This window comes from Armigeres subalbatus, chromosome 3 (assembly GCF_024139115.2).
Source record: "Armigeres subalbatus isolate Guangzhou_Male chromosome 3, GZ_Asu_2, whole genome shotgun sequence".
In the NCBI taxonomy this organism is placed as follows: Eukaryota; Metazoa; Arthropoda; class Insecta; order Diptera; family Culicidae; genus Armigeres; species Armigeres subalbatus.
Window position 1 is genome coordinate 53,028,405 of NC_085141.1, and position 13,313 is coordinate 53,041,717.

Below are 13,313 nucleotides of genomic sequence, written 5' to 3' on the forward strand. Positions count from 1 at the left end.
GAACCTGTCTTCGAGCAAAAAGAAGGCTGCCACGTGCCAGAACAGACGCTGATAAGGTCGAGAGACGCAGGGTGTTCCAGACAGCGAGCAGAGCTCTGAACTACGAGATCAAATGTAGTAAGAGAGCCTGCTTCGAGCGGCTGTGCAGGATGGCAAACGACAATCCATGGGGAGATGCATACAGGATGGTGATGGCTAGGACCAATACCACGCCACCTGAGAAATCTCCGGGATGTTGGCCAAAATAGTCGACGGGTTGTTTCCGAGGCATGAATCATCGAACTGGCCCGCTACTCCGTACGAGTCAGTTGACGTGGTACCGCTAGTGACTAACGAAGAGCTTATCGTAGCCGCAAGAAAACTTAAGCTCAATAAGGCGCCAGGCCCGGATGGTATTCCAAACCTGGCCCTTAAACACGCCATTCTTGCCAATCCAGATATGTTCAGGAGCTGCCTCCAGAGATGCATGGACGAAGGAAACTTCCCATATCGATGGAAACGGCAGAAATTGGTGCTATTACCGAAGCCTGGCAAACAGCCGGAGGATCCTTCGGCATACAGACCAATTTGCCTACTCGACACAGCTGGAAAGCTGCTAGAGAGGGTCATTCTGAATAGATTGTCGGCTTATACAGAGTGTGCTGGTGGCTTATCTAGCAACCAGTATGGCTTCCGTAAGGGCCGTTCTACCATCGAAGCAATTCGAGCGGTAACGGATACGGCCAAGATAGCGAGAGGTTTAAACAGAAGAGGTATTAGGTACTGCGGGTTGGTTACACTTGATGTAAAAAGCGCGTTTAACAATGCTAGCTGGGCAGCAATTGCTGACTCCCTGCACCGATTGAGAGTTCCGGATTACCTGTGCAGGATACTGAAAAGCTATTTTCAGAATAGGGTGCTGTTATACGACACTGATGCTGGTCAAAAGTCGATCGTAGTGTCCGCGGGTGTTCCACAGGGATCGATCCTCGGACCGGTTCTGTGGAATATTATGTACGATGGAGTATTACGCCTAAGTCTCCCGGCCGGTGTGAAAATAGAAGGCTTCGCGGATGACGTAATGCTGGAGGTAACAGGAGACACTCTCGATGAAGTCGAACTGAAAGCTTCATACGCGATTGGCAGAGTGGAGGAATGGCTCAACTCGAGGCGGTTGTCCCTTGCACATCACAAGACGGAAGTCGTGGTAGTGCATAACCGTCATGGGCTGCAACAGGCGAGGATAAGAGTAGGGACCTGCACAGTTAACTCCGTGAGGTCTCTCAAGCATCTGGGCGTGATGATCGATGATAAGCTCAATTTTACGAGCCACGTCGATTATGCATGTCAGCGGGCTTCATTGGCGATAAAATCTTTATCACGAATGATGTCCAACAGATCGGCGGTGCATAGTCAAGTGCGTAGGCTGATAGCTGGCGTAGCATTGTCTATCATCCGTTATGGCGTGCCGACATGGGCCGTAGCACTAAAAGCCGAGTACAATGTAAAGAAATTGATCAGAGTACACCGGCTGATGTGTTTACGTGTCGCGAGCGCATATCGCACCATATCATATGAGGCGGTGTGCGTTATAGCTGGAATGATGCCGATCGACATACTCTTAGAGGAGGATGTGGAGTGCTACAACGAAAGGGACTCGGTGCAAGTGCGACGTGTCAAGAGAGCAGCTTCGTTGCTTAAATGGCAAAGAGCATGGGACACCGCAGTCAAAGGTCGTTGGACCCACAGACTGATTCCAGATGTGTCCAACTGGGTTGATAGGAAGCATGGTCAAGTCAACTTCCACCTAACACAGGTGTTGTCTGAACATGGCTGCTTTAAGAAATTCCTACACAGGTTTGGCTTCGCAGATTCTGCGGAGTGTCCTGAATGTGTAGGTGAGGTAGAATCGGCAGAGCATGTGATGTTCGCATGCCCGCGATTCGAGATAGAACGCAATGCCATGCTGCTTATTAGTGGTATGGATACAACCCCGGACAACCTCGTCGAGAGGATGTGCCGGGAGGAAGCTATATGGAATGCGGTGAACACAGCATCTCAACAGATTATGTCGAAACTGCAGTGGTGGTGGCGTCTTGAACAAAACCAACGTGTGCAGTAAGGGAACCTGTGATGCAGTGAACACTTTGCTCACCCCGACAACCAACATGTCGCGGGTGGGCTGCGGGGACCTCAGTATGTAGATATAGAGGTCATTGCGGTTCACGCGCGGTGGTTGATGTCGGGGTGCTCGTCTCCAACGTGAGATTATGATACGGACCGTTAGGTTACTATCATAGCTTGCGATCGACGGGTGGTGAGGTAGCCACCCTTGAAGTCGATGTTGTGTGTATTGACGTCAAGTGCGTTAGCATAGGCGTGAGCGTTCTCAATAGTCCCCCCCTGATGTATTGCTTAATTGCGGGCCGGGGGTACGGATTGGCGAAAAGGTTTTGGTTTTAGTGGGTCGGGTAAGAGTTACATGACATACCCATCCCCACACTACCTGAGTACCTCCTCAGGTGTCTGGTTGCAGATTTCCGTTTACCCTTGCTCAAGAAGAAAAAAAAAAAGAACATTTCACTTTTTACTTCTCACTCCTCATTTGTCACTTGTGACTTCTCACTTCTTATTTCTTATGTGAGTGAGAATACGGATACAAATTTACAAACAGATTATTATTTATTCAGACTAAGGCCGAAGTGGCCTGTGCGGTATATATGAGTCCTCTCCATTCGGCTCGGTGATGGCTACGGACCATGGCTATGGACCACGTAATCTACGGAGGGTCCGCAAGTCGTCTTCCACCTGATCGATCCACCTTGCCCGCTGCGCACCTCGCCTTCTTGTGCCCGTCGGATCGTTGTCGAGAACCATTTTAACCGGGTTACTGTCCGACATTCTGGCTACGTGCCCGACCCACCGCAGTCGTCCGATTTTCGCGGTGTGAACGATGGATGGTTCTCCCAGCAGCTCATGCAACTCGTGATTCATTCGCCATCTGCACCCCACCATAGATGGTACTCAGCACTTCCCTTTCGAAAACTCCAAGTGCGCGTTGGTCCTACCGTAGGGGACTACCGATCTAATGAGCGTTTTGTAGATTGTCAGTTTGGTACGGCGGACCGATCGGAGCGTCTTGCGGAGTCCAGAGCGATATTGAATAGCAGACACGGAAGACCATCACCTTGACGTAACCCTCTGCGCGTTTCGAAGGGTCTCGAGAATGCCCCTTATACATGAACTACACACATCACCCGTTTCATCGGCGCTTTGATCAACCGTGTCAGTTTATACGGAAATCCGTGCTCTTGCATTAGCTGCCATAGCTGGTCCCGATCGATTGTATCATATGCGGCTTTGAAGTCGATGAATAGATGATATGTGGGCACGTTGTATTCGCGGCATTTCTGCAGTACTTGGCGAATGGCGAACACCTGGTCCGTGGTGGAGCGTTTGCCCATAAAACCCACCTGGTACTGCCCCACGAACTCCCTTGCAATTGGTGCTAGTCGACGGCATAACATTTGGGAGAGTACCTTGTAGCGCGGTAGTTGCTAAATACAATCCAGCTTATCGTCCTTTTTGTAGATGGGACACATGACACCTCCCATCCACTCCTGCGACACAACTTCCTCCTCCCAAATCTTGGTAATGACCCAGTGCAGCGCTCTAGCCAGTGCCTTACCACCGTGTTTATAGCTCTCCTGGTAGTTGTTCAACCCCAGGAGCTTTGTTGTTTTTCAGCCGGCCAATCTCCTCCTGGATTTCCTGGAGATCCGGAGCCGGTAAATTTTTTTCCTGCGCGAGTTCTCCAAGGTCCATCACCACATCGCCATTCAGGTGTTCTTCGTAGTGCTGCCACCTTTGGATCACCTCACGCTCGTTCGTAAGAAGGTTCCCGTTTATGTCCTTACACATATCAGGCTGTGGCACGTGGCCCTTACGTGAACGGTTCAACTTCTCATAGAACTTTCGTGCGTTATTAGCGTGGTACAGTTGCTCCGTCTCTTTACGGTCTCGATCTTCCTGCTAGCGCTTTTTCCTCCGGAAAATCGAGTTTTGTCTGTTCCGTGCCGATTTATATCGTGCCTCGTTCGCCATCGTGCGGTGTTGCAGCAATCTCGCCCATCCATTTTCACGACTTGTATTGTACGTGTACCTGTCAATCATTGACGCACTGTTCTAGTGCTGAGATTTTCATTTTCATTGCCAGTGACAGAGGGTGACTTCTTTAGCCGTGCGGTAAAACGCACGGCTACAAATCAAGACCATGCTGAGGGTGGCTGGGTTCGATTCCCGGTGCCGGTCTAGACAATTTTCGGATTGGAAATTGTCTCGACTTCTCTGGACATAAAAGTATCATCGTGCTAGCCTTATGATATACGAATGCAAAAATGGTAACCTGGCTTATAAACCTCGCAGTTAATAACTGTGGAAGTGCTTAATGAACACTAAGCTGCGATGTGGCTCTATCCCAGTGTGGGGATGTAATGCCAATAAGAAGACATATGGAGTTATTGACATATGGAGAAACCGTATACCCATAATATCGGAACACTTGCACCAAAGAAAGTAATCAATATCCGTGCTTACATAACATCGAAAAATGTTATCATCGTGCTTTCAGGCTGAAGTAGGTATGCTTTCGGTTTTCAACACTATGTCCCAAATTACGAGACTACAGAAAAGCAGTAGCTGATATGTATTGAAACATATGCCACGAACTTCATCAAAGTTACTTATAGCGCGTAATATGTAAACTAGAGTGATTCAAATTTTGACTTTTTTACTCCGGAAAACCACTCCATGAGGTCACGCATTAACTATTTCGAATAAAACAAATTCTCAAAGAAGTGACTATTTCCATACAAACTTCAAAAAATTTGTGCACAATCAAATTGCAAGAAATTTCACTCCAAACTTGTGACCAAATTACTCCAAGAAAGGAAAATGTTATCTTTTAAGCACAAGCGGAGCGAAAAAGGTAAAGTTTTGTTCACTCTAATGTACACATACTCCAGGGAAACTTAATGTGCTATTGGCCAACAACAGGCAATAATGATAGAAATACACAGAAAAAAATGTTGATTAAACACATGTGTGTGGAAAACGAATAGTTTACAATGCAAACCAACCGACCTACTCGGCGGGGCATTTTTTTTTGTAAAGCAACATCTGATTATTGCGAAATTATCATTGTATTGACGTGTGGTAGCATTTATCTTTGGGGTTGTCTCATTTTAACCGAAAAATTATTTGGTTGAGGTTCAGCCAAACCGCACCAAGCGGCTTTTTGACTGACTTGTAATATTTATATCAATTCATACGCATATTCGATGTATGATATCCTTAGTTATGGGGTTGGGGGATATTTGATACGATTCACGATCAATTAAATCCACCAAACGAAAGCTTAAGCAGAAAAATAGGTGAGTTTTTGTTTGCGCTTGGTGTGTTTTGGCAGAACCCCGACCATTTGGATTCGACACAATTTTGGGTAGGTATTTGTTTCTATGTCCAATACATCACGTGAAAATTTCAAATGATTTTCTTTCTGTGTAAGTTCACCGATTCTATTGCGAAAGTGCACATTCCTCTTTGATATCGCTATTTTGTTTTGTCAGTCTTCGTAGTAACCCTCATCGACATGGAGCTGTTGGTTCTATTTATTGCCATCTTTCCAGGTCAAGTCTTTTGCCAGGGCGAATGCCCTACACTGGTGCAGGACATGCAGGATATTGAAAATCTCCCTTGTCTCTCGGAGAGAATCCTTCGCGAAAATCAAACCAAGCCGGTTTGCTTGAAAGTGAACCTTCTGTGCAGTCTGGCTTACGTCGACACCAAAACTGCCACGTTCAACTGTACCGATCCATCTGAAATGTTGGAAATCACTATCGTTAAACAGATGAGCACCTTGTCCGCCATAAGCCATATTCTATCCCAGACACAAACGCACATCACCATCTGTCAGAAGGACAACGCATTGCAGTGTGTCCTTTATGCGCGTTGGTACGGCAACTGGAGCTACGAAGTCAACTATTCGGGATATTTGAATGATTCCGAGAACGTGCAGTCAGTCAAATATAATCCATTCGCGGATACGGTATTCAGCTGTGACTGTGTACGATATGGAGTCTTCTTCCGGAAACAAAAACAACGGTGTCTAAAAGAGGAGCAATCATACACCCTGGCTGAACGTTATGTTTCGGGAGTATTGCTTGTGTCGTGTTGTTTTTTCATTGTTCTGATTTTCTTGGGATACAAATTCCTCTACGATTATTTTGCACATAATTATTGTCGTCGGGGAGCAGCGGCCGTTGGTCACTAAGAATATGTAGTTTCGTTTTTGCTAGCAAAACAACATTAATTTATTTCACTTTTTTAAACGCATTAGTAATATATCACATTTCCGTGAGTTAGATATTGGAAACTTTGAAAATACTTTTATTATCTGTTATTACCCTATAAAGTTTGAGCGTATTCTAAAGTGAAATAAAAACCTGATGCTAAATAAAAATCGATATCGTTTACGTGTGAATGTTCTATGATTGAGATTTTGATTTTACCTTCACTGCTGCCAAAATGGTGTTAAAATCCTGGCACTTGTTCTTCTTTTACTACAAGACAATGCCAAGGTAAAAATATGTGTCATCTAAGTTAACAACTTCGTCTAAATGGCTTTCTTCTTAGAAAGCATTATGATTTCTTTTTTTCTGCGATTGTAATCGATCGTTAATGGTGATCATTTAATCGGGTTATTTTCAAAGGTCACTGAAGAAGTTTGAAAGCCTTTATCCTTTCATTTTCAACCCACTATTATGTGTGCCGCGTTCTTAGTAATCCGTCAGATATGAAGGTGCTAACCCTATTTATCGTTATCTTTCCTAATCATATTTACTCGAAACACGAATGTCCACGATTGGTACAGGAGTTGCAGCAGCTTGAATCTCTACCTTGTGTTACGAAGGACACACGTCGTCAACATGGATCTAAATCGGAATGCTTCGAGCTGGACCTGTTCTGTAATCTGGGATATCATGACTTGAAGAATGCAACGTTGATGTGTACTGATCGACTCGATTTATTGGAAGTCATTTTTGTCAGAACACTGACCGATGTTGACTATTTCAATGAGAAAATTTTAAACCGCAGGTATACGCAAATCATCGCCTGTCGTAAGGAAGATAACCCTTTTTGTTATGTATATGAGTTTAAGAGCCATTACATAAACGATGACGTCAACTACTTCAGATTTTCAAGAAAAGAGGGTTTTATCTTCCAAAAAAACATCCTAATCGAGAATAGGTTTTTTGATTGTGACTGTGTGCGATATAAGGCATTCTTTCAAAGTCAAAAACGACATTGCGTGAACGGCATGCAACAAAAAGTAGAGACCTATGATCCAGTTTTATATGCAATGTACTGTTGTTGCATTATAGCAATTTTAATTTGTCTAGGATGTAAATTTGCTTATAGTTATGTATGCTGTATTTAATTATTATCATAATGAAGCAGTAGCCTCTGCCATTAGCGAGTTTCTTAGAATCATTTTTAACCTTCTGTCTGTGCTCAAAAAAACTTACGTTGTCTGTGCTCTAGGGTCAAATTGACCCCAAATTGAAATTGCTATAACTTTTTAAATGCTTGGTCAATTTTGGATTTTTGGGGCTGTTTCGAAAGATAATTTAATCATCTTTCAGGACGTTACCAAAGATTGACTGTAGGTGGGCAGGTACATCGCGGGGAGGTTTTTAGTGAACAAGGGTATAAAACCAGTGATTTTTCATGATTATTTTACATATATCCGAAAATCCTACTGCACCTTTTTTAAAAAGGTTATGCAGGAAGGCATGTGCTCTGGCATGAGGCGTTGATAAGTTTAGAGCTCGGCCGCCAGGTGGTGGTATATTTGAAATCATTATTTTGGACTACTTTAGATATTCCGATATATAGAATTCTCCACAGTGTAAATATTCTTATCGCACAAATTTAAAAATTGGAAGACGTACTCATTATATTGAGCACCGCTTTGTAGTGCTAGACATCCTGAACAATATTGCCGAATACAACTTGAGTGTAGGTATGAGGGATCTCAAGCTAAAGCAATATTTCATATATGCAAGAATATTGCAAGTACGCTAGCGCCGCCTATTTGTAAATTTCCTAATTATTTATTCTGTCACATGACAGTCCATTCCCACCAGACGAACTTTATTAAAGACGTCATCTTTACAAATTTCAAATTTGTGCGATAAGAATATTTACAATGAGGAAAATTCCATATATCGGAATTACTTGAGTAGTCTAAATTAATGAATTCAAATATACCGCCACCTAGCGACCAAGCTCTAAACTAATCAATGCCTCATATCAAAGCACACGCCTTCCTGCATAACCTTTTGAAAAGGTGCAGTTCAAAATGGGTAGGAAATTCAGATACAAGTAAAATAAGCACGAAAAATCACTGTTTTGTACCTTTTTACGAAAACCCTCCCCGCGATGTACCCGCCCACCTACAGTCAATCTTTGGTAACGTCCTGAAAGATGATTAAATTATCTTCGAAACAGCCCCAAAAATCCAAAATTGGCCAAGCATTTAAAAGTTATAGCATTTCAATTTGGGGTCAATTTGACCCCAGAGCACAGACAACGTATGTTTTTTGAAAAAAGTACACTGTAGCGCATATTTTCAAGATTTTTGAAGTGAATTTGCACCTAGGAGACAGATCTCGGCGAGTTTTACCAAACTACCAAAAAATAGGAGAATCGGTTGAAAATTAAAAAAATGGCAGCCATTCAAAGTGGCCTGGGGTCATATTGACCCCAGAGCACAGACAAAAGGTTAAATTGCACAGAAAAAAATTATGAAAACTAATAAGCGCTCAAAAAATAAAGACGCGGAAAATTACACTATTCTCGGCGTTCTTGGTTCATTTCCAACAAGTTCGCCCTAAATGTATGCAATTTCTATAGCATTATGTCAATTGCTATAGCATAAGTCATATGAAAAGTGGCATAATGCAATAGAAATTGCATACATTCAGGCAATAATATCGTTTAAATTTACACCCTTTTTGGCATTCCCTTTATGTGCATTACTTTCGTGTAAATTTCAACACCTTTTTTTATCTGTGTGATTAATATTCTGTGAAAACCTTAAAACAAAGCACATAATATTAAAGGCCATTTTTTAAAGTTGAATAACAATTGTTCCAATTAAAACGTTGATGAAATATATCACGTCGAATGAGTCATTTCTCTCCATTGATATTAAGAAAAAAAAAAACAGATTAATCCACTTAGCGGCAATGAAGCCTTTCTCGTGTGTTATAAAAATAGTATTTTGGCCATAACTTTTAAGCCCATAGTCCAATATGGCCAATTTTAAATAGGAAACAATGGGACAAGATTCTAAAAAAAATGAGAATATTTTTTTCAAGGAAAATGTGTTTTGGCCGTATCTCCGAATCCCATTGTCCGATTCGGCCAATTTTCAATACGAAACAATGGGACATGATTCTGCGTGTTGCGAGCAAATCGGTTAAAGATAAGTGCCTAAAAGATGAGTGAGATTAGTTTGCGCACACACATACACACACACAGACATCACTCCAATTCGTCGAGCTGAGTCGATCGGTATATAACACTACCCAAGTAACATTTTAAGTTTTATTCCCCTCTTGGAATGGTTTTCAAGATCAAATCATAAGAACTAACAATAAAACTCATAACTACACGACAACCTTCTGATGACCACTATAAGAGTAAAATATGGCCAAGTGGCCCTCTCTAGTTAACCACTATAAACCTCCTATAAGAGTATTTGAAAAACCCTTTTTGAAACACCTGCAAAAAAGGGAATTTGGCTGCGGCAGCTGTCAAACATGTTGCTTTAAAAAGGGGAAAAAAGTATTGTGGGAAATAATAACAAAATGGACTGATGATGAAATTCATGAAGAGGATGTCAACAAAATAAAATTTATCAGGTTTGTTTTTCAATATACTTTCTTTGAAATAAGCTGCGCTTTCGATTTTATGGTGAAAGCTAGGTAAAAAATAAGATTGTATACCACGCGCCGGCAAAATAATGTAGTTTAGCGCTTTAAGGTGAATCGCGTTGGAGTCCAATTAAAAATCGACATAGCGCTTTAAAGGGCACATAACTCGAAAAGTAAACGACAGGCAAAAGCGGAAAGTAGTTTTTCACCTTTGCTCACTTGCAGCACACACGAAAAAATGGTTTGCAGATGTGCTAACCGCCTAAATATTCACATTTGTGCGAGCAAAAACGCGAGGTGAGGGATAGCACGGCCATTGTGCCTGCCATTTTTGGACGCCGCCGTAACTCACCTTAAGTTGAAAACAACTAAAACATCAACATCGTAAATATCCCCCTAATATGTTGATGTTTCTCCTAATTCCAATCATTTAACAAGAAAAGTGTTCTACGCGAAGAAAATATCATTTATTTATGGATTTCAACGATAAATTTCACCGACCTAAAAATACTTCTGTTTTTCCAATATGGCCATCATGAATTCCAAGCAGAAAAATGTTGCTCTTCTTTCACACCGTTATAAACTCTTTGCAATGCAAATATTCTTATTGGGGTTATTCATTTGACCACATTACGACTAAAAATTGTGGCTTTGATCGAGCTTTGAAAATATGGCTTATTAAGCTCTTTAGCACAATCGTAGAGTTGCTCATAAGATCAATCGGCATTTGATGTTTGAAGCTTTTCCAGTAGATTTATGAGTGCTTTATTGACAGCAATAAGAGCGCCAATAAAACTGAAAACTAGTCATGGCGGTTGCTGTCATAAAACCACTATAAGAATTAAATAAATCCAACAAGCATGGAAATTGTTACTTGGGTACGGGTCTCCGTGCCTCCTATAATAAAAAGTTCGTTTTTGGAGCGAACATATAACCTTTACGTATACATTGTATACGAGAAAGGCAAAAAGAACCTTACATGCACTAACCACATGAAGGCTCATTCCAAAGAAAACCAAATTTTCTCTCATTTTGCGAATATTTCAGCTGTCAAAAGTGAATGGATAAATGCTGGTTTTTACATCAACCCATTCGCTTTGACGCAGCCGCGCTGTTGCCATCTAGCGGCGACGGACGTGTGCGTGAAATCACTGTTTTTCAACATGGTGAAGTATAGGAAGTGTATTTTAAAATGCTTTTAAAATGTTATTAACAGTGATATGTTGAAAACTTTTAAATACATATGGTTAGAATTTTGAAAAACTACATGTTAGGCTCCTTATCTAGACATGTTTTTTTAATCAAAATAATTCAACTTTCGTGTTACCTATATAAAAGTAAATTGAATTTCTAAACCAATAAAATGAACATTTTTCGGCTAAAATGTGTTTTAACGCTTTAATAAGCATTTTAAAAATGACTTCCTATATCCCTTGCTGAGTGAAATAAAAAAGCATCAGCCGACCCCCATTTTGTTTTCTCGCTTTCGTCAGGGCCAATTAAACATGTTAGCAAGGGAAGCCTATCTCGGTTCGCTGTCATTTGAATGAGCCAGATCGTTGCCTAGAGCGAGAGAAACGGCTTCTGTGGTGCTGATGCAACTTATCGAGCCCACCTTCTAATCATCCATGGACGAAACGATTTTGAATACTCGATGAGCAATTCCTTAGCAGCTTCCCTTCTCTTGCTGATTGTCGTTACTTTCAAAATGAATATTGATTAAGTGAGATAGAAAAATTTTGATTTCACCGAAAGGGGTAACCGTCCTATCTTACAAACTGGTCATCGAAGATTATCACGGTAAATGTACATAAGCAGTGATGTCTGATAACCGCTCTACGTGACCTTCGCACAATCACAAAACAACCAAAGACAGCATCAATTCATTCATTTCTTTGCTGTGCAATCATTATCTAGCATTCCTCAGTTCAGTGCGTCAAACCATGGGACGAAAAATATGAATGATAATGGATACATCCGATCAATTTCTACTACCTGCAAACAAAACAACACCACTCTCCACTTGGCTGGCGTGGTTGACAGTACAAGTGGTATTGCGTTGTTTGTTTGTTTTTTTTTTCTCCAAGGTTCTCATTTGTGCCAACAAAGCACTTCGTATCTATCTCCGACGATCGGCAGAAGGTTTAATATGAAAATGAGTTCAAGCCCGATAACGTTGTGGATTAGCACATATTGTACTAACAACTGTCTTTGCTTATCGCTGGGCACTTATTTGCGTTTTGGTTTATCTCAATATTAATGAAAAAATTTCTCCTCGTTGCAGGTTGGTTACCGATCGTTCCAGTAATCTACGCACCCTCAGTACCAGTGTCAACGTTGGCGGTTAGGTGATAGCATTGTTCCACATGTAGGTAGCGCTTAATCATTTTCAATTCGTACATGGATTACTCATTGAAGAACCTAGTCCCAGTTTGAAAGGAAATCTGGTGATAGGAGATTAATGATTGATCTGCATTTTACTATACATCGACATTAAAACAATGACTTGTCATAAGACGAGTTCGTACTATCCCATTGTATTTCACCACTTGATTGTAACTTTAAGTTGAATGTTACAATGAAGTGGTGGAATTAAATGGGATAGTACGAACTCGTCTTATGACATGTGAAGACATTCCACTAAAAGCTCAAAATAATGTTCTTAAAGTAAAACATTGACTTGACCCCACGAAAAAATCGAAAAGAAATTAGCACTTAAGAGGTATTTTGAAAGCTATGGACATTGAGGTAGCCCTAGAAATTAATAAACTCCAACCGCGTAAAAATTACTCGCTTTTTTCTGTAATAGCTGTTCAAATTTTAAAAGCATTTAATTTTAACGTTCTGTCGGCAAAAGTTTCAGAAAATTTAACGTGACTTCTAATTTAGTAACAATTTATTGTCAATTTCGCCCGTGTTCACAGTACGTTATCCAGGTCAGTGCGCTGAGTTAATCGTGGTCAACCCGTCGTTTCGTCATGATTGGTCATTCGGTTTATTTAGTGATTGATGAGCGACCATTGCCGGTGGCTGACGACGTGTTCGGTGATTTCACGCTTGCTTCTACTTCGTACGGGGTGGCACCTTTCGCTCACAGTTCCATACGATCAAAACACAATTTGTTGAGTCAGTGAACTTTACCGGGAACAATTTACTTACCTCACTAGCTCGTCATCGAGATGATAACATTTGCCAGCCTTTATTATGTTTGCAATTCCAATTCGTGACTGTCTTCCAAGATGTTGCCTTTCGCGTACACCAAGGTGTAACGAAAAGGCATATGTTCACTCCAAAAACGAATTTTTGATAGGAGGCCCGGAAGGCTGACTTTTA

The 13,313-nt window shown here is 41.5% G+C and overlaps 1 protein-coding gene across 5 annotated transcripts in view; it reads left to right on the forward strand.

The window, feature by feature from the left end:
- LOC134225165 (spectrin beta chain, non-erythrocytic 1) overlaps positions 1 to 13,313 on the forward strand; it is a 257,521-nt gene that overhangs the window by 124,425 nt on the left and 119,783 nt on the right. Inside the window, exon 2 of one of the 5 annotated variants that reach the window (XM_062705021.1) lies at positions 12,265 to 12,348. The exons of the other annotated variants lie outside the window; for them this stretch is intronic. The gene's annotated coding sequence lies outside the window, so the exon portion shown is untranslated. The remainder of the gene's footprint in view (positions 1 to 12,264; positions 12,349 to 13,313) is intronic. 5 annotated transcript variants of the gene reach the window in all.